At 43.0% G+C, this 27642-nt stretch overlaps 1 long non-coding RNA gene across 1 annotated transcript in view; it reads right to left on the bottom strand.

Moving 5' to 3' along the window:
* Window positions 1–27642, bottom strand: part of LOC141374636 (uncharacterized) — a 46460-nt gene that overhangs the window by 12024 nt on the left and 6794 nt on the right. Inside the window, exon 3 of the long non-coding RNA XR_012381676.1 lies at window positions 2413–2575. This is a non-coding gene — a long non-coding RNA (uncharacterized lncRNA). The remainder of the gene's footprint in view (window positions 1–2412; window positions 2576–27642) is intronic.

The raw sequence follows: 27642 nt of genomic DNA, 5'->3' as shown, positions 1-27642 counted from the left end.
GTGTGTGTGTGTGTGTGTGTGTGTGTGTGTGTGTGTGTGTGTGTATTAGAGGGGGACAGACAGACAGACAAAGAGAAAGAATCTGGAAGTCTTTATTGACTCAGGGCATTCTTAAAACTGTTTTGACCATAAGAAAACTAATTTTAAGATTACTAATAAAGCCTTATTAAAGTCAGGTCCCTTGGCTTCCAGGCCAGTTTTACCACTAATGCTCTATGTGACCTTGGACAAATCACTTAAATCGGAATACCAGTTATCTTTTAGTGAAAGACTATCTGCAAGCATCTTTCCATTGATATTCAAAAAGCTTTAGACTCCTCCATTCCTCTTACCAACCCTGGCTCCCCTCCCCATATTATGCATGCAAATGAAATTAACTTTCATCTTACAACTCAGGCCTTAGCATCACAAAGAAAACTAGTTGGGTGTAAACTGAGTCTTGACAAAAAAATAAATATAAATTTGCTTCCTTGCCTGGTTTAAAGAGAATTAAAATCTCTGTTAATTCAATTTGCAGCCCTCTTGGGGTGAAGGCTCAGTTGGGACCTGCCATGTGTCTGCTCTGGGTTTCTTTTATAAGGTCAGGATGTTCTCTCTCAAGCACACACAGTCCTCACCAAGTCGAGGGAGAAGCCACCACCACCACCCCCTTCCCTCTCCTCCATGCTCCTCTGGGCTCAGGCTCCTACCTTTAAGCCAGCCTCTATCTCCACTCCTACAGGAGACCATAATTTTAAATAAACCAAAGCAGGGAAAGTGCAGAGAAATTGCAAGGGTAAATGTTAAAACATACCACGTCACCATAACCACTCTTGCTCAATAACACAAATTTATGTAGTGTTCTCAATTTTCATATGGCTATAATAATAATACATACTCCACACTCATGGGAGCCAAAGAGACAGCATTACAGGTGATTCATTCCAGAAGGGCCCTCCAGGTCATCCTGGCAATGCCCTTGCCTCCTACCAAAATGGCCCTCACCTACTATAAACAGATGCAAGTATCGAATAGGTAGAGAGATCCTCTTATTTTTAAGCTGTCAAAGTCAAAGGGTGAGTCTGCCCCCTCAGTCACCTGCTCACGAGTTCCCAACACCTTGACATTCAGGAAGCCAAGCAGAAATAGACTTCCTTTATCAGCATCTAATCTCCAGCCCTGTTCATTCCAAAACTATACCCATTGTCATTTGTTGGCTTTCTATCTCTGCATCTGTGTCCAGGACACTGGCCGCAATCATGACAACAATAGCAGGTCAGCACAAACACACACACGTGTGTGCACACACAAGCACACATGGGTATGCACATCAACAGACACAAAGACATGAACACACATGGGCACCCATGTAGTTAGGTATATCAGAGAAAAGGGGAAGATATGTTAAACTGAAACATATCCTTGGGCAAAGGATTGGAAAACCAGAGGCCAGAAGGACCAGACTCGTAGTCCCCTGAGCACCCCCAAAAGATCGCAGAGCTTCCTCATCTGCTCCAACTGTCTCTACCAATTCATTCCAGAGGTCAGGAAATCTCTTTCAGATCTTGCTCTCTGTCAGACTCTCTCTGGCCAAGCTCTTTGCATAAGAAAATAGAACAACATTCAGACAGGAATCTGACCCTTATTCTGCTGCTTAGAATCCTTCACTGGCTTCTCATTTCCAAGGTTAGCTAAGCTAAGACACATTGCACACAGCAATGTGTGGACCAAGTGGACCATGCCAAGTGTGATGAGACGTTAGAGGAGGAACTCAGGATAGAGAAATTCCTTTCAGCTAGAGACACAGGCGAGCTCCACAGAGAGGGTGATGGGGTTTTTTGTTTTTAAAGATTTTATTTATTTATTTATTTGAGAGAGAGAAAATGCCAGTGAGAACAAAAGCAGGAGTAAAGGGGGAGGAAGAGAGGGAAAGAGAGAAGCAGACTCCCCGCTGAGCAGGGAGCCCACTGTGAGGCTCAATCCCAGGACCCCAGGATTATGACCTGAGCCAAAGGTAGATACTTAACCAACTGAGCCACCCAGGTGCCCTGAGAAGGTAATGTCTTACCAAGCACTGACTAGAGATATAAAAACCACTGGGACCAATTTCTAGGAAATTTCTAGGAAATATACCTGAAAAACAGTGAGTGATTAAATTGGGCTACAATGAAGCATGCATCTAGGGAGGGAGCAGGAGATCTTTACTACCAGAGAGGTGGGCGGGGGCCATGTCAGGGAGTATCTGGAATGTCTCTTTCCTAAGACTTCTAGTGACCTATTTGGCCTCAGTTCTTCCCTGATGACTCCAAGTTTGACATCCAGAGTAGTCATCATACACCACAAGCCTCATAATATTTGATGCATCGAGATTTGTAGCTTTTAGAATATACTTTTTTGAATTAGAAGACAAAAATAACAAAAAAAAAGTTTCACCTTTGACAGTAGTATGGCTGATGTGTCTTATCTGACCTTGGGGTCAGCTAGTCCATAAGCATCACGTGGCCCAAAGTGTTTTCCAGCCCTGAAGAAATAGAGTTAGCCCAGTTGAAGATGGCCATGCTCATTTCCACGTGGGGTTGGAAGAGCGGGAATGTCCCTATGAAAAGAGAAATAATATAGGCAGGGTAAAACATTGCAAGCCAGTGTGCAAATGGACACCTTGTAGAAGTACTTAAGTCCACTCATGATCTTACATTTGGTTTGAATTAAAACTGGAATTAGTTGGAAATGAGTAGGAGATTTAACATAACATAATAGTCAATATCATCAACTCAAGTACCAGGGAGAAAATGGTAGAATTAGGACTCAAATCCATATCTAACTGTGCACACTGGGCAGCTAGGTTATTTCTCCAAAGCTCTTTGTCCTTGTCTGTGAGATGGAGATACCAAGAGTAGGTACTTTAGAGTTACTCTGAGGTACTTTATAGTTACTTTGAGGATTACACGTGGTAATAGACACAGAACTCTTAACATCATCCCTGGCCCACAGATAGGGCTCAATCAATATTCAATGACTGTTGTGAGCAAGTAATATTCAATAAATATAAAAATATTAAAAAAGGAACCACCATAAATCTAGTCAACTGATACTTGACACAGGAGCAAAAACAATACAATGGAGCAAAGTTAGTGTCTTCAACAAATGGTGTTTGAACAACTGGACACCCATGCAGAAAAATGAATCTAAACACAGATTTTATGGCCTTCACAAAAAAATTAACTCAAAATGAATCATAGAACTAAATGTAAAGTGAAAAACCATAAAACTCCTAGAAGGTAACATAGGAAAGAAGCCTTATGACCTTGGGTTGGTGGTGCCTTTTTAGACATAACACCAAAGGCACAATCCAGGAAAGAAATAATTTATAAACTGGACTTCACTAGAATTAAAAATGTCTGCCCTGCAAAACACAATGTCAAGAGAATTAGAAGACAAGCCATACACTTGGAAAGCATGTTTGCAAAAGACATACCTGATAAAGGATTGTTCTCCAAAATATGCAAAGTACTCTTAAAACTCAACAATAAGAAAACAAACAACCTGGTTTTTCAAATGAGCCAAGACTTTAACAGACACCCCGTCTATCTGTTATATATACAGATGGTAAATAAGCATATGAAAAGATACTCCATATCATATGTCATCAGGGAAATTCAAACTAAAACTACAATGAGAAACTATTACACACCTAATTAGAATGGCCAAAATCCAGACCACTGACAATACCAAATGTTGACGAGGATGTGGTGCGACAGGAATGCTCATCATTTCTGGTTGGAGTCAAAATGGCACAGCCACTTTGCAATAAAGTGTGGCTGTCTAAATGTACTCTTATCATACATTCCAGCAGTCGCACTCCTTGATATTCACCCAAGGAGGTAAGAACTTATGTCCACACAAAAGCCTGCACACAGATGGTATAGGACTTTATTCATAATTGCCAAAACTGAAAAGAAACCAAGATGGCCTTCAGTAGGTAAATGGATAAATGAATTGTAGTACATCCAAACAATGGAATATTTTCTGCCTCAAAAAAATAAGCTATCAAGCCATGAAAAGGAGGCATGGAGGGAATTTAAATGCATATTATTATGTGAAGGAAGCCAATATGAAAAAACTCCATACTATATGTATGTATGTTCAACATATATGACATTCTAGAAAAGGCAACACTATGGAAACAATGAAAAGATCTGCAGTTCCTAGGGGTGGGGGAGGGACACAAATAAACACAGCCCAGAGGATTTTTAGGGCAGTGAAAATTCTCTGTAGGATATTATAATGGTGGATACATGTCGTCATACTTTTGTCCAAATCCACAGAGTGCACAATATCAACACTGAACCCAAAGGTAAACTATGGACTTTGGATGATTTGAGTGTCAATGTAGGTTCATCCTCAGTAAAGAAATGTGCCATTCCGGTGAGCGGTGTTGACAAGGGGGAGGCTCTGCATGTGTGGGGACAGGGAGTCTGTGGGGAATCTCTATACCTACCTCTCAATTTTGCTATAAGCCTAAAACAACTCTAAAAAAACTCATCAAGCCCATCGATAGAGAGATAAAGAAGATGTGACATATATATGCATATATATATAATGGAATATTACTCGCCTGCAAAAATAATGAGATTTTGCCATTTGTGACAACATGGACAGAACTATAAGTCAGACAGAGCAAGACAAACACTGTATGATTTCACTTATATGTGTATGTGGAATCTAAAAAACAAGGCAAATGAACAAACAAACAAACACAGAAACGGAATCATAAATACAGAGAACAAATTGGTTGCCAGAGGGGAGGGAAGTGGGTGGGGAGGTGGATAAAATAAGTGAAGAGGATTAAGAGGTACAAACTTCCAGTTATCAAGTAAGTAAGTTGTGGGGACAGTCAATAACTTTGTAAGGACATTGTATGGTGACAGACGGTGACTACATTCATGGTGAGCAGAGTGATGTGTAGCATTGTTAAACCATCATGTTATACACCTGGAACTAACATAACAACTATACATCAATAAAAAGTCTTAATTCTAAAAAAATTAAAAAGTAACATGCTGAAAAAATAAAGAGAAAAGAGAACATATAGATGATACTATTCTGCATGGCTCATTAATCTGATCAGGGGTAAGGATAGCTATTTAGAAAAGCAAAAAAGGGGGAGCACCTGGGTGGCTCAGTCTGTTTAGTGTCTGCCCTCGGCTCAGGTCATGATTTGGAGTTCTGGAATCAAGTCCTGCGTCAGGCTTCCTGTTCAGCGGGGAGTCTTCTTCTCCCTCTCCGTCTGCCCACCCCCGCCCCCCTGCTCATGCTTTTTAATCTTTCTCAAATAAATAAAATCTTTAAAAAAAGAAAAGAAAAGAAAAAACCGAAACCCACAAAAGCAATGAAATATCCTTAAGTTGGTGGAACTGGAGAACACGGTGGTGGGGCAGGGTGGGGCAGGGGGGTTATTCCACTGAAGTGGCCTGGGACTAGGAGGGAAGACTTGTGTATCATGGTCCAGACTCTGACATGAATCAATGTGCAGTTTTAGGCAAGCCATGACATTTCTCCAATCCTCAGGTTTCTTAACTTTAGAACTGCCACATTGAACTGGCTGGCCTCTGAGATCCTTAAGTTCTCTGACTTCCTCTGAGGTCATGACAATGGGGGTTAACCATGTCTAAAGACCCTTGAAACCCAACCTAAAGGGTTCTGAAGGAAAAGTTTGGTTACAGCACTACAGTTAAGGCAGGAAACTGAACTAGGGACTGAACTAGATCCAGATAGACATTCTTTCCAGCCTAAGACTCAATACTTCTGGAGGGATTGAGGTTATGTTTGTTTCAAGAAGGTCCAGCACAGCACAGGCCTTCCATAGAAAGTAGAGAGTCCCCTAGTGGGGTACCTCCAATGGGAGTGACCACTTCTCACTTTTCCCCTCTCTTCATCAGCCAAGTGAAATCACACAGAAGAAAAGACCTTAAAACTGCCTCTCTCCTCCTCCTCACATTTCCAGAGATGCCCAGAAAGAAAGCAGTTTAATGTTCTTTCATAGATCTAGAAATTACAGTTCTGATCTACTTCCCTGGGTGCAGGGAAATCTCCTGTTTGGAGCTCTTATCTTCAAAATCTTGCAAGGGGTCCACACTGGTGATTCACAACTGTGCTCAATGTGATTCAGACTCATAAATTGAGAGATTGTCTAGGAGTAAGTTGCACAGAGTCTTAGGCCAGATGCAGTGGCCCCATACTTAAACCATCTGGTCTAATCCCCTTGGCTAACAGGTTCTCCTACTCCAGGCAATGCAAGCAGGACTCCCTCCTGTGCAAGTTCCAACATTATCCGTGATTTCAGTCTGGTTCTAACGGGGCTTTGAGAGACCATCCTCTTAAACTACAGACATTTAGAGCCAATTTCTCTTCCCTCATCCAAAGAAACAAAAGCCAGCTCTTGCATCTAAGAAAATGTTCTCAAATAATATCACAATCAACTGAAGAAAATCCCCTCCATCCACTGCCCCATCCAGAGCCTACCATCCCTGACTGGGGGATCTTTCTGGCACCAGCAAGATGGATCCCCAGTACTTTGACTCAGAATCCCTCCCTTGACCCAAGGCAGCAACCTGGGGCCTGTATTTTCCAGACATGAAATTGACAAGAGCAATTGAGCTATATTAAGTCCAGGTTACACATGGGGCCATATGAGGTGAGCCCAGCCAGTGGCCTCCCCAAGGAGGAGGAGTTTACAAGTTCCCTAGGAGGACTATCTGGTGGCTCCCTGACACCAATGCTCTTTTTAAAACTGCTCAGCAAATGCTGGTGGTTTGAAGGGGTCATGTGTCTTCTCAGATCCCTAGGCTCGAGGGTTCATGTCTCATTTATACTTCCTGGAAAGTGTTGGGAGCTATTTCCAAATAGGTAACTGGTGGGGAAAGAGAGATGCCAAAGGCAGCATGACCACAGTCTCCTAGACTGAGACCTCGTGGGGTATACAGCACTAAGATGTCACTGGTGACAGGGGGGCGCCTCGGTGGCTCAGTTGGTTGAGCTCTGACTTTGGCTGGGGTCATGATCTTGGGGTCCTGGGATCAGCAGAGAGTCTGCTTCTCCCTCTCCCTCTGCCCCTCCCCCTGCATTCATGCTCTCTCTCTCTCTCTCAGATAAATAAATAAAATCTTGAAAAAAAAAGATGTCACTAGTTACAGGAATGCTTGCGGTGTTCGGCTTCTATTTAAGTGGTTCATCTCCACTTCCTCTGGACACAGGCTGAGGGAGCGTCCAGCCTCTCTGTGGTGACTGTTGCAGCCTCTGGAGGAGCACACCTTCCAGGCAAGGCCTTCAGGAGCCTCCTCTCTCCATCATGGGGCCAGCCTCAGGTTTCCTTTCTGCCTAGCTTCATGCAGACTTAATGATGAACCTCCCCTTAAAATGCAATGTGTTGTTGTCTCTGGACTGCCTGAGAAGGAATCAAGGTTTGTAGAGCTTGGTCAGCTAGGAAGGAACAAGCAAAGGATGCCACCTGCAACAGCTGAATGCAGAGCTGTCACAAGGTCCAAAGATCTGATGGTCTGCATGGCACTGAAGTGTAGGACCATGGCCAAGGAGAGTGTCTTAGTCCATTCAGGTTGCTTTAACAAATCACCACAGACTGGATGGCTTTGTAAACAACAGACAGTGATTTCTCACAGTTCTGGAGACTTGAAGTCCAAGATAAGATACTGACATGGTCAGGTTCTGGTGAAGATCCTTTTCTAGGTTGCAGACCACTGACTTCTTGTGGTGGCCTCACAGGGTACAAGCAGCAAGGGAGCTCTCTGGGACCTATTTATAAGAACAATAATCCCATTCATGAAGACTCCACCCTATGACCTAATCACCTCCCAAAGGCCCAACCTCACAATACCATCACATTGGGCATTAGGATTTCAACAAATGAATTTTGAGGGACACAAAGGTTCATCATGGTAGGTGAAAAATTAAAGATGGGGGATTGGGGCCCAATCTAGGGAATACAGTTATCAAGCATACCAAAGGGCCAAACATTTTATATACATAGCTATTTAATCCTTGTTGTATTATCTATAGAGCAGGAATTAGGACATGTCAGGAAACAGGCTGAAATGGGTTAAGAAGTTTGCCCAAGGTCACACCTAATGAGTGTCAGAGACTCAATCTGACCCCAGGGTAGTGTGTCCCAAAGCCCATGCTCTTCTCCTAACATCAGTAAACCTGACTTCCAGGAACACCAAAGTGAGAAGGTGAGTTCTCAGGATCCTGCAGCATTGAGAGGGTGTATGCTGTAAAGTCTAAAGGAAAGTTCTAGATTGGATGGGAGAGTAGATCAGAGGTTCACAACCAGGGATGATTTTACTAGCCCCCTCCCAAGGAGACATTTAGCAACATCTAGGGACATTTTCAATCATCACAACTTGAGAGGTGCTACTGGCAGCTAGTGCAGAGAGCCCAGAGATTCTGCTAAACATCTTGTTGTGCTCAGGAGAGCCCCTGCAATACAGAAGTATCTGGTCCAAAACGTCAGCAGTATGGAGGCTAAGCAACTCTAGACTAGGTGAAACTCTAGACTCCAGAACTAAATGAGGGGCCTTAATTTTTTTCCCTCTAGCTGCCTAGATGGAATTCAAATCTGTAATTTTGCATTTTTCAAAGCAAAGCCAGGGAGGGGACAAGAATACCATACCCATATCATCAGACCCATTTAAACCCCGAGTTTCTGGCATGCCAAAGGCCCCAAAGAAATTATATAAATATTCCCTCTACCTCCTAAAGACTTGGCCATTAAGAGCCCTCAATGAATCTGCAGCCCTGAGAAATCTTGGGGTCCTGGGATCAGCAGAGAGTCTGCTTCTCCCTCTCCCTCTGCCCCTCCCCCTGCATTCATGCTCTCTCTCTCTCTCTCAGATAAATAAATAAAATCTTGAAAAAAAAGATGTCACTAGTTACAGGAATGCTTGCGGTTCACAGGAGTTTGGTAAGGGCAATAGGGGTTCTAGAAAAATCCAAGTCAGGCTGGAAAGGAGTAGAAACCCACCAGCTCAGTTCATTCCATCATTTCAATGAATGCCCAGTTGGTAAAAGCTAATTCTCTGGAAAGCCAATTTGCTGAAAGCAAATTCCCAAGAAGCCAGTTCTTAGAAAGATAAATTTGCCAAATTACCAATTCACTAAATTTTCCAAATTCAGATGTTGTGATGTTTAATGGAAATATTTATCCCCTGAATTTCAGTGTGGAATAGGGAAATCTCTTTGGTATATTATAATTTTTAACTGGAAATTTTCTTCCAGCTACTTCTGATTTCTTTTGAATGGTTTTGCTATGGAATTAAATTTTAAATTATACGTTAGTGACATCTGAAATTCTGCTTTATTTTGCTTACTGTTTAAAGTTAACTTACTTTCATTTTAATTTAATTAAGATTTTACATTGACTTGCCAGCAGTTTGTAGGAAGGTTCAAGAGGAAGAGGCACATCAAAACAGTGGAAGGGCATTGAAGATGACCAGAAGAGATTTGTCACACTGGTCATGTGTCAAAAACCAGGCATATAGTCCAGGAAGAATCAGTTCAGAAGCAGCAAAGCAATCATTTTGCATTTTAAAATGTGGCCACTAATGGCAGGAAATAATAAATCAATGCAGATTGACTATCTGCAAAATACCAAAAAATGCAAGAAGATTGGCAAAAACCCAAATTGACATTTAAAAATATCTTTCTAGGGGCTCCTGGGTGGCTCAGTTAGTCGAGCGTCTGACTCTTGGTTTCGGCCCAGGTCATGATCGTGGGATCAAGCCCCGCGTCAGGCAGGGAGTCTGCTTGACATTCTCTCTCTCGCTCTCCCTCTGTCCCTCCCACTCCTGTGTTCTCTCACTTGCTCTCTTGCTCTCTCTCTCTAAAATAAATAAATATGTCTTTATTTTTTTATTATGTTAAGTTAGCCACCATACAGTACACCATTAGTTTTTGATGTAGTGTTCAATGATTCATTAGTGTGTATAACACCCAGTGGTATTTACCCCAAAGATACAGATGTAGTGAAAATAAGGGGCACGGGCAACCCAATGCTCATAGCAGCAATGTCCACAATAAATAAATCTTTAATAAAATAAAATAAAAATATCTTTTGAGATGCTTAGCTGATTTGCCAGAAAGGGACAATGTTACTTATCATAAGATGCTGTTTATTTCTGTATAAAATAGCTACAAAATCAAGAGACTTCAGTTTCTCCTTATGTGTGGGGAATGGGTTTTTTTTAACCACTGCTAAATTTTATTGTGCCACAATGTTATTTTCCATTTCTCTAAACATCAAGCACTTTTCAGCGGTGTTCATATATTCTTTAATTTTTGTACTCCTGGCAATTTGACACTTAAATTTATTTTTCTATTTATATTCAAAAGTACTAAAAAAAGCATTAAAAGCATTAAATTTAAACTTAAACTAAATCTTCAATATCAAGAAAATCCAAAATTTAATTTGAAATTAGAAAACATGCAAGATGAATCAGTTTTAAACTAAAATTTATATTCCAAAGCATACAAAGAAAATCAAAAGTAGCCATCAGTTAAAACAGTTATACATAAATATTAGCATAAACTGAAAATTTCCCATGTGAAATGCTGAAATAGCATTACTAATTTGTGAAGAAACATTAAAACAAGTTAAATGGTAGTGTGCCGAGTTTTTTTTCCTTCTTTTAAAAGATGGTTCTTTAACTAAGACTAAACAATGGGAACCCCTTGTGAGCATGCTCAGTATCATTGTGGAGAACCAAGAGGGCCTCCAACTGTAACAATGTTCATGGTTGTGATGGGTTTTTTTATTTGTTTTTTAAATAAAATTCCAAATGTTTATAAAAAAATGTTTCTTTATGTAGCATCATAACAAAAAATGAGACATTTAAATTAATTTTAAGACATTCCCGTTAAAGTGGCTAAATAGTCTAGTCAAATATTACACACTATCCAATTTGGTAAATTTGGTACATTAGTCAATAGGTGAAATTGATCATTTGGCAAATTGGCCTTCTAATAATTGCTTTTCAGGGAATTTGACTCAGACTCAAGAATATGTAAAAGTGGGAAAAGGGAGTAAGTTTCATAGTGAAGGCTTCAGGGTAGCGGGGCAGGTTGTGGCTTTTCTCATCCCCTTAGAGGCTGCAATCTGCCTTGGGGGCAAGGGCCAGGGAGCTGAGTCACCCCAATAACTAGCACTCCGAGTGGACCGCAGTGCTGATGGCTACACAAAGATCCAGAGGCTTAAGACATGTTCCCATCTCTCAAAACAAGCCTCTTCCTTGTGAAGAAAACCTAATGCTTTAATTATTCAAAACTGCTAAGCTTCACTGATGTAAGTGATCATTACTATGATCATTACAGCCTAAAATTATTCTAGAACTTACCACTGCCCCCACGCCAACAGCCCTGTTAGAAAGAGTGATTCCTTACCATAATTTTTTCTTTACTAGTGGGAAAGCTCAGGTGTCGAGAGACTAAGTGACCCATTCAAATTCGCGCCACTTACCAGTGGCAGATCTTAGAGAATATTTATCCACACTGCCCAAGGTGGTAGCCATCTGCCACACAACGAAGTGTCAATTAATTGAAATTGTGAAAATTTATAAGTCACTTCCATGGACTCACTAGCCACATTTTCAGCATTCAATACCCACAGTGGCCAGAAGCTACCATATTAGAGGGTTCAGATAAAGGGCACCTCTAACGCCACAGAAAGTTCTACAGAGGAGCCCTGAATCTTTGCACTCTGGAGAGGCAGTGGAAGCATCACCTAGGAGCTTATTAGAAATGCAGAATCTGAGCCCCCACCCCAAACCTATAGAATCAGAAACTGCATTTTAGCAAGCTTCCTGGGAGATTTGGGTAAAGTTTGAGAAGCACTGACCTAACCCCCTCCCCCCGACCCTTCATTTTGCAGATGAAAAACTGAAGTCCATAGAGATGAACCGGCACAACCATTGTCACATACAGGGTTGGGAGTGGAGCTGGGGCCAGGAGCCAGGACTCAGGCATCTGCCACTCAGCCCTTAAGTGGGCACTGGGCCTTAGAGACTGTGGTGGCGCCTGGCAATGGAATGGGGAAGAGGGTGCCCATGGCTCTGTCCCCGCCACAGCAGAGGGCAGCGGTGTTGGCCCCAAGAGGGCAGGGGGAGGCTGGCAGATCCAAGAGGCCCTTGAATGGAGGACCCCCGTCCAAGATGGAAGGTGATACTATAGAGCCGTCTGGCTGAAGAACAGGAGCTGGGGGCCTGCTGACAGACCAGGACTGCAGCCAAAGGAATGCTGGTGTTACAGTTGTATCTACTGCAGCGACAGGACACGGAGCCTCCCTTCCCTGGCAGGGAGCTCACCCCCATTCTGAAAGGCTAGCCCCTCATGGGGCTGCCAAAATTTTATCTCCTATGTCCTCCCCATCCACAGCAGGGACCCCAGGGCTACCCGTTCCCCGTCCTTCAGCCTCTTTCAGCACACCTGGAGCTGGCACCTGGTTAACCAGAGAGTCAGCCAGAAAAGTGCATGGGCCAAAACAAGAGATGGGCTCTGTACTTTGAGATGTGCTTTGAGCCCCTGGAGACAATGCCCTAAGTCACTGAAGCTTCCCTGCAGAAAACTCCTGGGCCTGGTCAACAGAGGAAGAGGGCTGTAGACTAGGATTCGGCCCTAGACTAGACTGGGTGTATAACTCTAGAACAGCATCATTCAAGAGAACTTTCCGCAATAGGAATGCTCTATATCTATGCTGTCCAATACAGTAGCCACCAGCCACGTGTAGCTGGAGAGCACTTGCAATGTGACAGAGGAACCAAGTTTTTAATTTTAGTTCATTTCAACTTAAATAGCTGCACATGGCTAGTGGCTGCCATATTGAACCACACAGCTCTACACAAGTCTATCCTCCTCTTTGGGCCTCAGCTTTCTCAGCTGTAAAATGGAAGAGCTGAACCAGATGGGCTGATTCTGAATCTGAACCACAGCCAAGGTGGCAGAGCTGTTTGGTTTTCCTTCAGTCAACACCCCACAGGCAGATTGTGCTCACTTGCTCTTCTGTCCTGGGCTGATAGCCTCCCCACTGCATCACCATGGTGATGAGGAAGAAGATGCCTTCAGGCAAATAAAGGCCTACATATTCTCCATCTCAACCCTTTCTGTTAAGTTATCTTAAAAGGAAAGAAAAAAAACCATGTGTCAAGTACTTTTTCCCTGGGACATGTTAGATCTGAAGTGTTCAACCCACTGACTAACACAGAGTTTTAATACATATATGGTGGTTTTATTTTTTTTAACTTATTCTATTTAAATTCAATTAGTTAACATAGTGTCTCATTAGTTTCAGATGTAGAGTTCAGTTATTCATCCATTGCATATAACACCCAGTGCTTTGTCCTATATTGAAAGGTGGAGGAGCCTATGTCCCTTCCCCTTAGCTGTGAGTGAGTCTGAGACATCTTGGCCAGTGGTGGATAACAGAAGGGAGGCGAGGTGATGTCCAAGGTGAATTATAAGGGGTGCAGCTCCATGTTCGCTGGGGCACTCACTCTTGGAGCCCTGAGTCTCCATGTAAGAATTCCCTCTGCGCCACCAACATGACCTAAAGAAACCATTAGTCGATGCCCCAGGTGACAGCCATCCCAGTCAAAGCACCAGATGTGGGAATGAAGAGGCCATCTTGGAAATGGATTCCCCAGCCTGGCTCTTCCAACCTGCAGCCATCTGTGCCATCCCAGCCGAGGCCCGAGACATCATGGAGAGGGAAGAGCCATTCCCACTGTGCCCTGTCTGAATTTCTCACATTCAGAATTGGAAAGCAAATCCTATGGCACCATGTTTGAGGGGTGGTTTGCTCTGCAGTAATAAATAACAGAACAAAATGTAACTAGGCAGAAACCCTGTCATGTGATGGGTAGGTTCTCAAAAGGGGGGAAGTCTCCAACGGTCAGGTTCAAAGCACAGGTCTTAGAACTGGGGTGCTCAGGTTTGCACCCCAGCTCTGTTCCTCAGTGATTCTCGGGGTATAAGCAGATTGCTTAACCTCTTTAGCTTCTTCCACTAAATAGAATTCTGTTTGTGGTGATTAATACAAGACGATGCTCAGGAAGACCCTTCAGTGAATGCATCACGAGGAAAGGCAGGGAGTGTGTACGCAGTCAGCTTCCATTGCTAGTTACGTGGCCATAGACAAAGAGTATATGAAGTGTTTTCTCATGAGGTCACCACTATGCCGTCTGGATCTGGGAGATTAGAAATGATGTGAATTTAAGAGGTTAGAAAAGCATTTGAGCCAAGAGCTCTGCTCTGGTGTATGAATTTGCTTCCATGGCCTGCAAGATAAAGCAGCTCATATTTAGATGGCAGTAATGACATTGTAATTGAAAAGGAAGAGACATCCAGTCCAGAATGTACTCTGCTCCAGATGATGCCTTCAGGCTCTGGGGTCTTGGTGGCCTGTGCCTTATTTGATCTCCCATCAAACAACCTGGCCCAGAAGCTATCCTCTGAATGCAACCCTTTCCTCTGAGTTCTCCCCCGAGCTGAGACCTCTATTAGAAATGACCTTCTTTTCCTTCTACCTCTAGCCCTAACTAACATCATACCCCTCCCAAGTTGGAAGTTCTTCTTAATATCTGACTTCAGTGATCCATCCTTCTCTCTTACACGCACACACACCTCATCTCTCATTTCAGTTCTATCCCCATAGAAGCTGGAACACAGATTAGCAATTTCTCAGACATAAAGCATTTTCTCTCTGTTCAGTACTGGCTCCTGAGCTATTATTTCTCTTACCACATTTCAGCTGGGAAAATGCCGTGCATGGCAGTTAAAGAGGAGAGACAAAGAGTAACAGGTGCTTTCCAGAACTGAGCACCAAACGTGTGGCTTCTGGGCTGCCCTGTGGAGCATCTGAAGCATTGCCCTCTTGAAGGTCCCTCTCCACCCCCTTTCAAAGACTGAAATCAACAGGCTTCATTAGCAAGAGCCAACGGTGGGGAGAGGGAGGGAATTTATCTCTGGAATTCCATCTTCTCAGTGGTCCAGAAAACGTAGAAATGGCACTCCATTTATCTCCCCAGATGGGTCCCAGGTACCTGACACGACCTGGCAGCCCATATTTCTCCTCTGATTTCCCTGTCGCCAGGAGCCTGGCAAGTCTAGGAGCCAAGGCGGGGCTCTGGGTGGGGCAGCAGCAGGGAGAGGGGAGGAGGGTGAGCAGGCATTGCTCCTAGCTGCAGCTAGAGGGGCAGAGTGAGGGGAAGGGGATGTTGCCATCAGGAATGCAGGGCAGGACTGGAGACGGTCAGCCATGACATTTCACCATGTCTGATGGGGATGGACACAGTTTAAGTTAGAAAGAGGGAGGTGTGGAATAAGACAGAGGGAGGGGCGCTTGGGTGGCTCAGTTGGTTAAGCATCCAACTTTTGGTTTCGGCTCAGGTCATGATCTCAGTGCCCTGGGACTGAGCCCCAAGTCCAGCTCTGGGTTCAGCTTTGAGTCTGCTTGGAATTCTCTTCCTCTCCCTCTGCCCTTGATCCCACTCACTCTCTTTCTTTCTCTCTCCTCTCTTCCTCTCACTCTCTCTCACTTTCTCTAAAATAAATAAATAAATCCTAAAGAAATGATAGGACAGATGGGAAGAACAGGGATGGTGAAGCTGACTTCATTCTCCTCCTGGCTTTGACTCACTCTTGCCCTCACTTTTCTACCTAAAAGGTGGTCTTGCAGAGTGGAAACAACCCAGCCTCCGGGCCCCATGGACACCAGCTTTGGCCGTGTGATCTTGAGTGTGGCATTTAACTTCTCTGAGCCCCACTTTCTCTGTCTGTAAATCAAGTGGTATGACCTTAAGAGCAGTGGTGAAAATTCAGCAAGGAAACACAGATGAAATGCCCTGGCAAAGTACTGGACCGGTTGAGATGCCCTCTAAATGTTAGTCCCCACTCCCTGTCCTGCCTCCCACCATCCACCTTCATGATAAAGAACAAACTCTCAGCCAAAAAAGTAACCAGAGAAAAGGCCATGAGCACAGGGGCAGGTTGCTGCAACACTGGTTCGAGGCATGTAATCATCATGAGGTCAACCTTAATAGCTTCTATTTATTTTGCACCTGTCCTTGAAGAGCTCTGTCACTCTCAGCCGCTGGATGAGCTCAGTCACTTTTGTGAACAGCTGAGTGAGGTCAGGAGAAGAAGCACATGCTATGCCTGGTTCAGGTTGGAGGGCTCAGCCCAGGAAGTGATCTGCCCAGTGTTGTTCGGGTAGAACAGAGATGGAATTGAAGCCAGCACATCGTGGATGACTGTTCAGTAATCATCAAGGGTCTCGTGGTGTTTTTTGCCTCCTGAGCAAGAACAAGGTCGTGTCCACTCATTCCCACTCCCTCAGGCCATCCCGAATATGATGACCCAGGGTTCCACACACCTTGCAAAAAACGTCTAGCTTTCAAAGCTCCATATACCTGGTGAGTCACAGTTTTAGGGAGAATATGCCCCAAGGCAGAAGCTCTCCAGGGATGCAATTTTCATCTACCCAAGAACCACTTCCCTCCAGCCTAGATATTACACAATGGCAAGCAAGTGGAATGCCCAAGTGCCTATAAAAGAATTATTACTAAGTAAGAGTGGATGATGATAATTAATTACCCCCCATTAAAGAGAAAGTCCCTACAGCAAAAGCATCAAAGGCAATGTTTTACTGAGTTGGCAATTTCTTTGGCTCTGGAAAAAGATGACTCCTTAGTCGCATCTTGGGTCTGTTCCCTTCTCTTGCATTCTGACTCAAAGAATATGCATTTTGACTTTAGAAAATTTCTTTTAATTCCCACCTTTCTCCCCATCCCTGATCCAGTAATCATTATTATTAAAACTTCACACCAGGGCCACAGACATATTTTATAGCAATCCTTTGATGGATTAATTTACAGTTTCTCTCCTTCTTTACTAAAGTCTAAATCAAAGAAAATGCATTTAGAATGGAAAACAAAGTCTTCCTGCCAACCAACGAGGTAAGACCATAGAAAAGAGACATCCAAAAGGATGATAGCATCTATCTCTTCCTCAACAAATATGCTAATGGAGGAGGAATGGAAAGAGCAGGAAGATATGCTATAATCACAGAAGAATGCAAGGGACCATCCAGATTTCTCCAAACCCTGTCCTATGTCTGACTCTACGGGTGTATATCCATGTCTCTTAGAAACATACTTACTTCATGATTCTTGGGCCAGAATCTGAGTCAGCTATCACATGACCAGTAAGAAAGGTCTCTGTCTACCGGACAAAGTTGACCATGGAGAGAACATCCCGAGAATTTCATGTGACTGATCTGGGAAGGAATCTTAGAATACCCATGTATGCGAAAAGATTACAGAAGCTAAGGAGTCTGGGAGCTGAGAAGTCTCTGCACTTCCTGGCCCTGTCACTTGGAGGCTCTCTGGAAGTCAGGCTCTTTATCTGTAAGAGCAAGAGAAGAATTCTTACCTAATGGGTTCTTGAGAAGTTGGAGAAGGTCCTTGATATGGTTCAGCACCTAGCTCAGTTCCTGAGTATGCGCCTTCCATCATGTTATATAATCACCATCTTAGGAGGATGGGAGCAGGGCCATGAAAGAGGCGAGATGCCACTATACATGCCAACTCCCAGAAGACTGTCTGGACCTTTGTAGGTACCTAGTTAATATTTGTTGACTGAATCAAAGCAATCAGATCCATTGGTTGTGGCTGGTGCAGCCAGAATGTTCATAGATTCAGTAAGAGCTCTTTGGACTTTGAGGAAGTATTTTCCAATCACCAAGCTGCAGGGACCTCAGCAATCCAGAGATGTCCTTTTGGGATTGGTTAGTACTCCAGGCTCCCACAAAGGAAGCTTGTGAAAACTTGTGGAGGCAGTGCAAGACTAGGCAGAGACAGGTTTCCACCAGCTATTCCGGAGAATAGCCGTTGCTTGCTAGAATACTTTCCCTGGAAACAACCAGCCCAACACTAACCTATTAGGATAATTATTGCTGGTGATTGGCACTGGCCAACTCCTAATCTTGTTGTCTTAACACAACAAAAATTTAATTCTCACTGACTGGAAGTCCAAGGTGGCTTGGTAGGGGTTTTCCTCTAATCAATGACTCAGGGATCTAGTTGCCTCTCCATCTCAGCATATTCCTTTCTAAGTTGCCCCAGCAGAGGAAAAGGAGATGGAGGTGGCACAGTGGCTCTTCACTGCGTTGGCCCAGAAGTAGCATAGATAATTTCTGATGACAGCGGTTGGCCAGAACTACTCCCATGGCTCTAATCTAAAGACAAAGGGAGCACACGCATAAAAAGTGAGTACTGAATGTCTCTACCGCCCATGGGCACCCAGTGGATGGGGACCCAGTGGATGGTGGCTCACCACTCTGACAGCCAAGAAGCTCTAGATCCCTTCCCTCTACCATTTAATGTTTAACTGGAGAAGCAAAAGGAGGCTTTTAGGCAAGATACTCAAACACAGGAGCCAGGGTCCCGACCTTGGGAAACATTTTCTACTTTGTTGATTACTCATCTTTTCTCCTCTCATTCTGATGAGTGAGTTTCAGAAGGGATTACTGAGGCAACCGTCATGGTGTCTTTGTAGCTGGTTCCCTCCCTAACTACTCAGCTGAGAGCAAAGATCACAGAAAACCTGGCACCTTGTCCTCTCGCTAATCTCCTGGAGAAGGTAGATCCTCCCTCTCTGGAATGTATGGAGGCCGCCAGTCACAACGTTAATTCTACGAGCAGTGGGAGCTGCTCCCTGAGAGGCTGACAGCCCAAGAGGCCTTCATAACTATTTGGGGGGCCAGAGCCTGCAGGTGAAAGCCCAGCTCCTCTGGGCCAGCTAGCCTAGGACTCTCTGCAAGAGAGATTAAAGCTAGCCTGAGTCTTCCAGGGGAAGGGAACATAAACAGTTTGAGGCCCTGGAGGCTAAAAAACTAGGCTTATATATTTCAGGCTGTAGCTTTGCCAAGTGTTTTCCCCAAGCACACCGCTGTGGAAATTCTGAATTGTCCAGTCACTGGCTGTGGTCCAAGCCACACTTCCCTGTACCTTCCCAATACACCCCTAAGTACCCCAACTCCCTGACCGCCTCCGGGATCCCCAGAATTTTTCCCCAGCAAATGCACTGACAGTTCTATAAAAACTGAATGCAAGGAGAAGAAAAGGAGAGACCAGGCTTATTAACCCCCCCCTCCCTTCAGCTAGCTGCATGGATTCTTTTAAGTCCACTGCTGGATTTCTTTGAGGTCTCAGTACGTGCTGATTTGCATGGCTGGCTTAGCGGATGGGGGAAGGAGGTAAGACAAGCTTTGCACTGGATAAATAAAAAGCTCTTTGTTAATTAAGGAGCCACCGACAAGGCCATGGCCTATGTCAGACAGCCTACACAGAAGATTGGATTCTTCTGGAACTGAAAATAAGGAAATAGAGAAAATCCCCCCTCCACACTGCATAACTTTGTTCAAGGACTGCTAAGTTATTCCCTGCTACTACATCAGCTGTGAGAGCCCCGCGATACATGCTGGGGTTAAAATAAAACTCAACCTCCCCCAAGCATAGAAAGAAAAGGATGTGTTAAATTATCTAAAACAGTTCATCTCTCATTTTCTCTCTGAAAAAGAACATAAATCACTAATTTTCTATACAGACTTTTTATGCTCTCCTAGTGTGTCCAAACAGACTAATCTGAATGCAGGGTGTGAATAAGCCACCCAAACTGGCTTGAGAATATTGAGTGGAAAAATGAAGTCAGATGATTCACCCAATGTCTTGGACCCACAAGATCGTACAAATGGCTAGCCCTTCATAAGGGCAATTTCTAGCCCAGCCTTACAAAAGCTCTCTGCATGCCAAAGCTTAGACCAAGGACCTGGCATCTAGCAGCACCCTCCTCTCCATGCCCTCCCCCTTGCTAAGCCAGCCTCACCAGAGCTTCTGAAGCCAAGGGTCTAAGGTCAAACTTCCAGGACTGCCCCTACCATGGACAGGTCACACAACCTGTGTTCAGTGCAGAGACTGGGAAGATTAAATGTGACTGTGTATTGTGCCTCCTACACACTAGATGTTCAGTAAATCACACATAAATAATGGTGTAGTAAGATGACTTTGTTGCTCTTCTCTCTACCTCCTCCAGCTCTTGCTTCACTTGCCTGGAAGAGAGCCAGTCTACCCCAAAGGGAGCTGAGCCATTTCCAGGTAATATAAATTGGGCTGATCAAACTTTTCCAAGAGATGTGAATAGGGCAGAAAGGAATACAACAGCCTGAAGTCACTACAAGCTCAAAGGAATGCCCTGACTTCCTAAGAGTTTACTCTTTACACTTATTATAGGGGGCCAGCCCTGCACTGACTCTTTGCTTCTGTGGTCTCACTGGATCATCCCGGCAGCTCTGCTGTGTATAGAGGTCCCACTTCCTATGGGCTCTCCCCTCAGCCTCGGCCACCGGTCCCACTATAAAAACCTCTTAGAGCCTCCCTAACCTCCAGATGGATCACAGAGTCTCTGATCTTTGGGTAGACACCATGCAACAAGCCTGGATTTGAATCCTGATTCAATCACTCATTAGTGATTACTTGCCACTAATCCTTAACGACTCAGGTTCCACAACTAGGAACTGGAAACAATAATGTCTTCTGCACAAGGATCCCAGAAGTGTTAGAACCCCATTAGAACACTGCCTAACAACTCAGCCAGCAGTTACCACCTCCTTTAGTCACGGTCTGCTGTGGGTTATGCGGCTAGCCAATTCTCATCTTTGCCTTTTGATGGTCAAAATAACACCGAAGTCTATCATTCCCAACTTACTGATGTCAAAGTTCAGAGGGATTATTTAACATGCCCAGTTCACAGGAGGTGGCAGAGCTGGGATTTAAAGCAAACCAACCTGACTTCCAAGTCTGCCCTGTCTTATACAACTCCTCACCTTTCTTAATTTGTCTCTCTCAGCTGCCCACCTACCACACGTTCTTCTTACCACCATCATTTCCTAAGAAGACACCGTGAAGGCCTTTGCTCTGAAGATTTCATCGCCTCTCACCCACGTTCTAAACAACAAGTGTGTTCAGCCCTCTCCAGAAGGCAAAGAGCGGGAACCAAGAAGATGAAATTTAATGGCGATAAATATAAAGTTCCACATTTTGGTTCAAACCAAAAGTTACATGGAGAGACTGTAGAGCAGCTTGGCTCAGACTAGTTGAGGGAAGGGGGCTGTGACAGAGAGAGCAGCTGCCACTTATACTCCAGCTTTGGCTCAGCATGAGGAGCGTGGTACGTGCTTTACTGTTGACCTCCACACAATTTCACGTGAGCCATGAGATGAAGAAGCTCCTTTAGAAGCAAATGTCTCAGGGCTGTAAGGATAGATGTAAAACGTACCTCAAAGGAGGTGCTAGTCTTGCCCAATGGCCTGGCAGCTTAAGAGGGATGCTTTCAATCCCCTGCCTCTTTAAAGAAGGTGCCTGACAAGAAAGAAAGCATTTGAGAGGGTGCGCATCAGAAGATGAGCACAAATGCACCCATCAATGTAAGAAATATTCATTGATCCCTTTACAAGTCAGACATTGTTGTATAAGCTGAGGAGACAGCCAAGTCTCTGCCCTCTTGGGGGCCCTAAACATCCCCTTCTTGTGTGTGGCTTCCAAAAGTGTCCCAAGTTTGTAATTTGGTCTGCAAGACCCTAGCAGCCCCACCTCTGGCTTTCTCTGACCTCATCTCCCACCATTGCTCCCTCTCTGACAGTACTCCCAGAACATTTCTCTCCTTGCCTTTCCTTGAAGACACCAAGACCTCAGGACTTTGCATTTACAGTTACCAAAGTTACCCCCACCACCAGTTGTAAGAGTCTGGTGTTTCATTCTAAGGTTCTTCAAAGATTATGCTGCCTATCATCTTTTTTAATATTTTTCTTTTTTTTTTTTTTACTTTCTTTCAATGGATTTATATCAATCTTCCTATCTTGGCTTAAAGAGTTTTAAGTGGCAGGGATTGTAATTAACAAGATTTGTTTGAGGGAATTTGATATTTACTCTAAGGGGATAATAATTATAATGACTTGTTTGTCACAGCTGTAGCCCCAGTGCCTTGGGCAGTGCCTGGGACACCATGGGACAGAATAAGTTGTTAGATGATTGAATATTGGAAGTAACAAGAACCAAAATACAAATGGACAATGCCTACATCTTCTTTTGTTCTCCTTGCTGTGATTTCCTCATATCTAAACCTATTTCCCTTTGATTTTAAGTTAGTTACTTGAGAGTACATATCAATAGTGCCAATATCTTGCCATTGTTTGATGGTTCTAACCACAATGGTTAGAATAAAACACTGACTTGTTAAAAAAGAAAATGAAAAAAAGGTGGCTATCCCAGCAGCCTGGACTCCTTCAGATGGGTTCTGCCTTTGAATTTTATGGTCCTGATGATGGTTTGGTTCCAAGAGAGGTCATCTCCTATCTGGTGGCTTTCCTCCAGTTTATGGATATTTTATTAAAAACTGTATCCGGTGAAACCTCCAAAATGTCCAGCAAAAATGTCTTCCATTAAAGGTAAGGAAATGAATAACAGCATTCGGGTCTCAGAGGAGTTATTATATGCAGAGCAGAAGCCAGCTGGTCTCCATCTTTTCTGAAGATGTATCAAGAGGAAACCACTGAAATCACAGTGGGTAAGATGTAAGTTGCACAGGTAGAAAAGCATGCTTAAGATAAAGAATTGTGAAATAATGGAGGAAGAAAAGTTAAAGGATTTTTTCCTCTAGAGAATTTCAAGTTGAATGGGGTCACGCATGCCTCAGTCTGGGCTGATTTAGCCACAGGCCACTTGGAGGACAGAATACAGACTGGAAAGTGACCTAACTCTCCCAATATGACTTTAGACATGGGAGGATTTCCATCGAAACATAAGAATCATTTTGCCCACGAAGATAGGTTTTTGTCTTTTTTTATAACAAATTATATTTTTTCTTATTTTTTAAATTAACATACAATGTATTATTTGTTTCAGAGGTACAGGTCTATGATTCATCTGTCTCACACAATTCACAGCACTCACCATAGCTTATACCCCCCCCACTGTCCATCCCCCAGCCACCCCATCCCAACCACCCGCCTCCACTCCAACAAACCTCAGTTTGTTTCCTGAGATTAAGAGTCTCTTATGGTTTGTCTCCCTCTCTGGGTTCATCTTATTTCATTTTTTCCTCCCTTTCCCTATGATCCTCTGTCTTGTTTCTCAAATTCCTCATATCAGTGAGAACATACGATAATTGTCTTTCTCTGATTGACTTATTTCACTTAGCATAATACCCTCTAGTTCCATCCACATAATGGCAAATGGCAAGATGTCAATTTTTGATGGCTGCATAATATTCCATTGTGTACATAAACCACGTTTACTTTAAAACAAATTATACATTTTACTTCAGGAAAAGGAGTCAAAGGTAGAGGATGATGTTCAGTGGTTATGGCAATTTAGGATGTAACCTTCAAAAGTTGATTTTTCTTAGACTCTTTAAACCTATAAGCAAAAGACCAAAGAAACTCTTAAATGAAACTCCTAAACATCTGCTAAGATTTCATTTTCTAAATATTAAAGGTGTTTTACAGTTGTCATCATAAATGGGAAAGCAGTTTAGCAATCTAAATGCACACTGCTCCCTAAAGAAAGGGGGTTTTAGAGAAATAATCCTTTTAGTCAAATATACAGCAATGGCAGATAGATCCATATGATGTGGGAAGACAAATATTGGTCTCAGAGCCAAGAGACCCACGTTGACTTCACTTTTCTGTACCTATTTTTTTTTGCATTAGACAAATTCTGTACTCTCAGTCCCTTGTTCTTCCCCTCTAATTGCAAAACCTAGAGGTTGCTATCTCTCTCTAAATGTGTTATAAAGATTAGATAAGATAGCATAGTCCAAGTCCTGTTATATAGTAAGATTTCAATGTCAAATTTTCCCAAAAAAAAGCAGCCAAAAAAAATCATTTCCTTTTTCTCTAACTGCAAAAAAATGACACAAGTCCTTAACATTTCTCCCATCAGTGACTTATACAAAAAGACAAAAGAAGTTGGCTTTCAATTTTACCTCCAAACAAAACCCATCCAAACTGATTGTTCTAGCTCCCACCATAAGTGAAGTGCCATGCCCTCTTCCTTGGTAGCACTATTTGGAGATAGTATATAAAAACTCGGAGAGAATACCTGTGAGACCAAAGGGACCTAGTCTTCATGCAATGGGTGTCCAGCCTCCACAATGTCTCGATGTTCTGTGTGACACAAATCAGCAGAGCAACCAGGCTGGAAGTAGCACCATGAAGGGATGACAGGAAGCCCTAACCAATGTAGATCATTGTCCATGATTAGAAGGGCCTCCCCAAAGTTCTGGTGCTCATAAGACCCTGGGACCTTCCTGTCGGGGGAGCCCCAGGATTGCAGAGTGAATTTCCAAATTGGTGTCTGAAGAGATGAGGAATCAGATTTGTGTTTTTGCTAATTTAGAGAAAATAAATACAGTATTTTTGCACACCTGAGTTGGTGGGCTAAGAGCCATACCTATAATCAATAGCATACTCAGGAACACATGCTCAGCCCTACACACAAAGGGCCTGGGAATCTTGAGAGATGATGTGAAGAGGTAAAGTTTTGTCTGGAAGTCTGGGAAGGCTCCAAGGAGACAGAGTTCTGAGAGATGTCCAGTCAGAGAAGAAAGAATTCAGAGAAGAAGGAATGGTGCATGAAGTAGGTCTCAGGCAGAAGAAATGAGACGAGGGGCAATGAGCTAGTCTCTGTATACTTGACTTGTTTGGATGTAGCCATGAAGGAGTGACTTGTGAGAAAAGTCTCATGCAGAGCCTCACACTTTTTCTCTCATGAGTCCTGGGAATTGGGTCTTTGCCTTTCCCCACTATTCTTTACCTTTGTGTTTTATGCTGCCTTCATTTCTTCTGTCAAAGATTAGTGCAGTTGATGATATAATTCACAGTAAGGTATTAAGTGATAGTGATATCCAGAAAAAAAAATCAAGAAATGGGTAAATAAATCCATCTGGCAATGATTTCATGCATCAGAATATCAGTAAGAAACTAATCTGGCCACATAGAGCTCCTAAAGGAGTCACCTGTATGACCCAGGAGTCTTACGTACTCCTAGACCACTCTTTGTCAAAGTGACCTGAAGATTCTTTCCATTAGAATAACTCAGGGTATTTGCTAAAACACAGATCCCTGCTTCCCACCCTAAATGTACTGAATCAGAATCTCCAAGACTAAAGGCAAGGCATTAAAATTTTCAGCAAACTTCCCAAGTAATCCTTATGCACAATAAACTTTGAGGAGACTTACCTTCCAGGGCAGTGAACAATGTCTCCTTCCTGACCCTTAGCATCCTGACCATATCTCTATTTGGTGCATATTTCACAGCATATTTGATTGCATGTCTGTGTCATCCATGTGAACTCCACAACAGATAAAGATAGTGAGAAAGGGACCAGGTGGGAGAACTAGAGGATCTTGAGAAGGTAATATAAAAACATCTATATACCTTATAGGATGTTAGTAAGAATTTAATGAGTTTAATGTATTATATGAAGTACCCAAGTGTTAGCTTTATTCCTTGACACTTTGCCTGATACACTAGAATATGAGTTCTTAAGGACAGGGATACTTCCCTGTCTTGTTCATCCTTGCCATTCTGGAAATTTAAGTAGCGACTGGCACATAATTGGTTCTCAACAAATGTTTGCTGCACAGTTGACTTCATGAATGAGTTCATGGTAGTGACCTTATAGTCACAGTAATGGCTATGTGATGATGCTAGTTGCCCTGAAAATGGCTTTTGAATAAATAATTGAATACATTAGGATTATCTGCTCATGATATGTGCTTCCTCTCTGCTTCATCAATGCCAACAAAAAAATGTAAATGAATGCATGTATGTATTTTAAAACACTCATAATGGACTACTCATCTGCTCTAACTACCCCTCTGGTGTGAGTCAAAGCAAACAAAGAAGTGGACACAGAGCTCACACATAAGTTGAAATTTATGAGCCAGAGAGTTCAGAAAAAAGAATTGGAACCTTACTGGAGATACAGAGAGCGAGCTAGGAGAGGTCCAAAGGATGTAAACTGCTCAGGTAAATGACTCTAAAATTCTGTTCCACCATATCCAGTTCTACAGTTTACCCCAAATCAAGAATATAACAGAGGAGCTCTGGAGACTGAAGGCAGGTGGCTGCCCCAGAAATAAAGAGAACAGATTTCTTTCCTGTTTGAGTGCAAACACTGTAATCCATAGAAAAAGGCAGCTGGTGAGGAGAGGAAACTGAGCACATTAAAAAACCCAGTGTACACATGTATATGGAGAAATACACTGGGCCTAAATAAACTTAGACTGGAAATGACCCACGTGGTGGGGAAATGAAAAGCTAAAGTTATAGAACCATGAAGAACCAGAGAGGAAATGGAAAGAGCTTTCTTTGGGGAGGCTGTGAGGCAGGAAGTAATGCCTCTGTGGAATGAATGGGATCATTCAGAAGCCCAGAAGCCCCGCTTGGTCCCCTTCTGCTTCATAAAGGTACAACTGCTAAGGACATCTGATGGGGTCTAATCGGTGCCAAAAGCACTGTTCAATTCAGACATGCTAGCAAAAAAGTAGACCAACTCAATAAAGAATCTCAGCCAACACAGTTATATGAATCTGGGTAGGTAATGCCACCACATGATAAACTATATAGTTTTCACTTTCTCATAGAGTTACCAGGAGCTGGAAGCCTTAGCTGGAGAGCCATGTTCAGATAAACCGGTTAGCTCAGAGAACTCACCCACAGTCTAGTGAAGAGAAAGCTCAGACATGAAAATTCTTGATATCAAGTAGCAAGGTAGAAAGCTGTCAAATAGTAAGAGGTTTTATATTTCAGGTTAAATCACCCTCCCTGTTATTTCTTCTCTGCCTGATTTTATTTTTTCTTTGGAAAAACAATGAAAATTCATTCATATGTGGAATATAAGGAAAAGCACAGAGGGCTATAGGAGAAGGGAGGGAAAACTGAATGGAAAAAATCAGAGAGGGAGACAAACCATGAGAGACTCTGGACCCTGGGAAACAAACTGAGGGTTACAGAAGGGAGGGGGGTGAGGGGATGGGGTAACCAGGTAATGGGTATTAAGGAGGACACATGATGTGATGAGCACTAGGTGTTAAACGCAACTAATGAATTGTTGAGCGCTACATCAAAAACTAATGAGGTACTATATGTTGGCTAATTGAACATAATAAAAAAAAGAAAATTCTGATCTAATCACAAAATTATCTATCCACTATTTTCAATTACATGTGTGTAGATAGAGAGCAGTTGATCCATTGTGTTGATCAAGATAAACCCTCTTTCTCTTTCTCCTGCCTTCAAACTCTGTTACTACCTATCCTTCCCCCAAAACACAATGAAGACCAGTCAACTTCAGGATGTGTGTCCACATGCAACAGAGACAGGATTATAACAATCTGTGGATGTTGTTGAGATTTTGAGAGTTGGCCTTAGGAATTTAGAGTAAAAGCAGTTGTGAAAAGAAAAGAATGAGGTTTCTGTTCACTTATGTGTATAAGTAAAGTTTGGACAGCCAAATCATTTCATGAGAATTATGTATTTT

The sequence above is a fragment of the Callorhinus ursinus genome, unplaced genomic scaffold (assembly GCF_003265705.2).
Source record: "Callorhinus ursinus isolate GAN/ISIS: 27379988/994484 unplaced genomic scaffold, GSC_fseal_2.0 scaffold2, whole genome shotgun sequence".
Taxonomy (NCBI): domain Eukaryota; kingdom Metazoa; phylum Chordata; class Mammalia; order Carnivora; family Otariidae; genus Callorhinus; species Callorhinus ursinus.
This window is presented reverse-complemented; position numbering and strand designations above follow the sequence as displayed.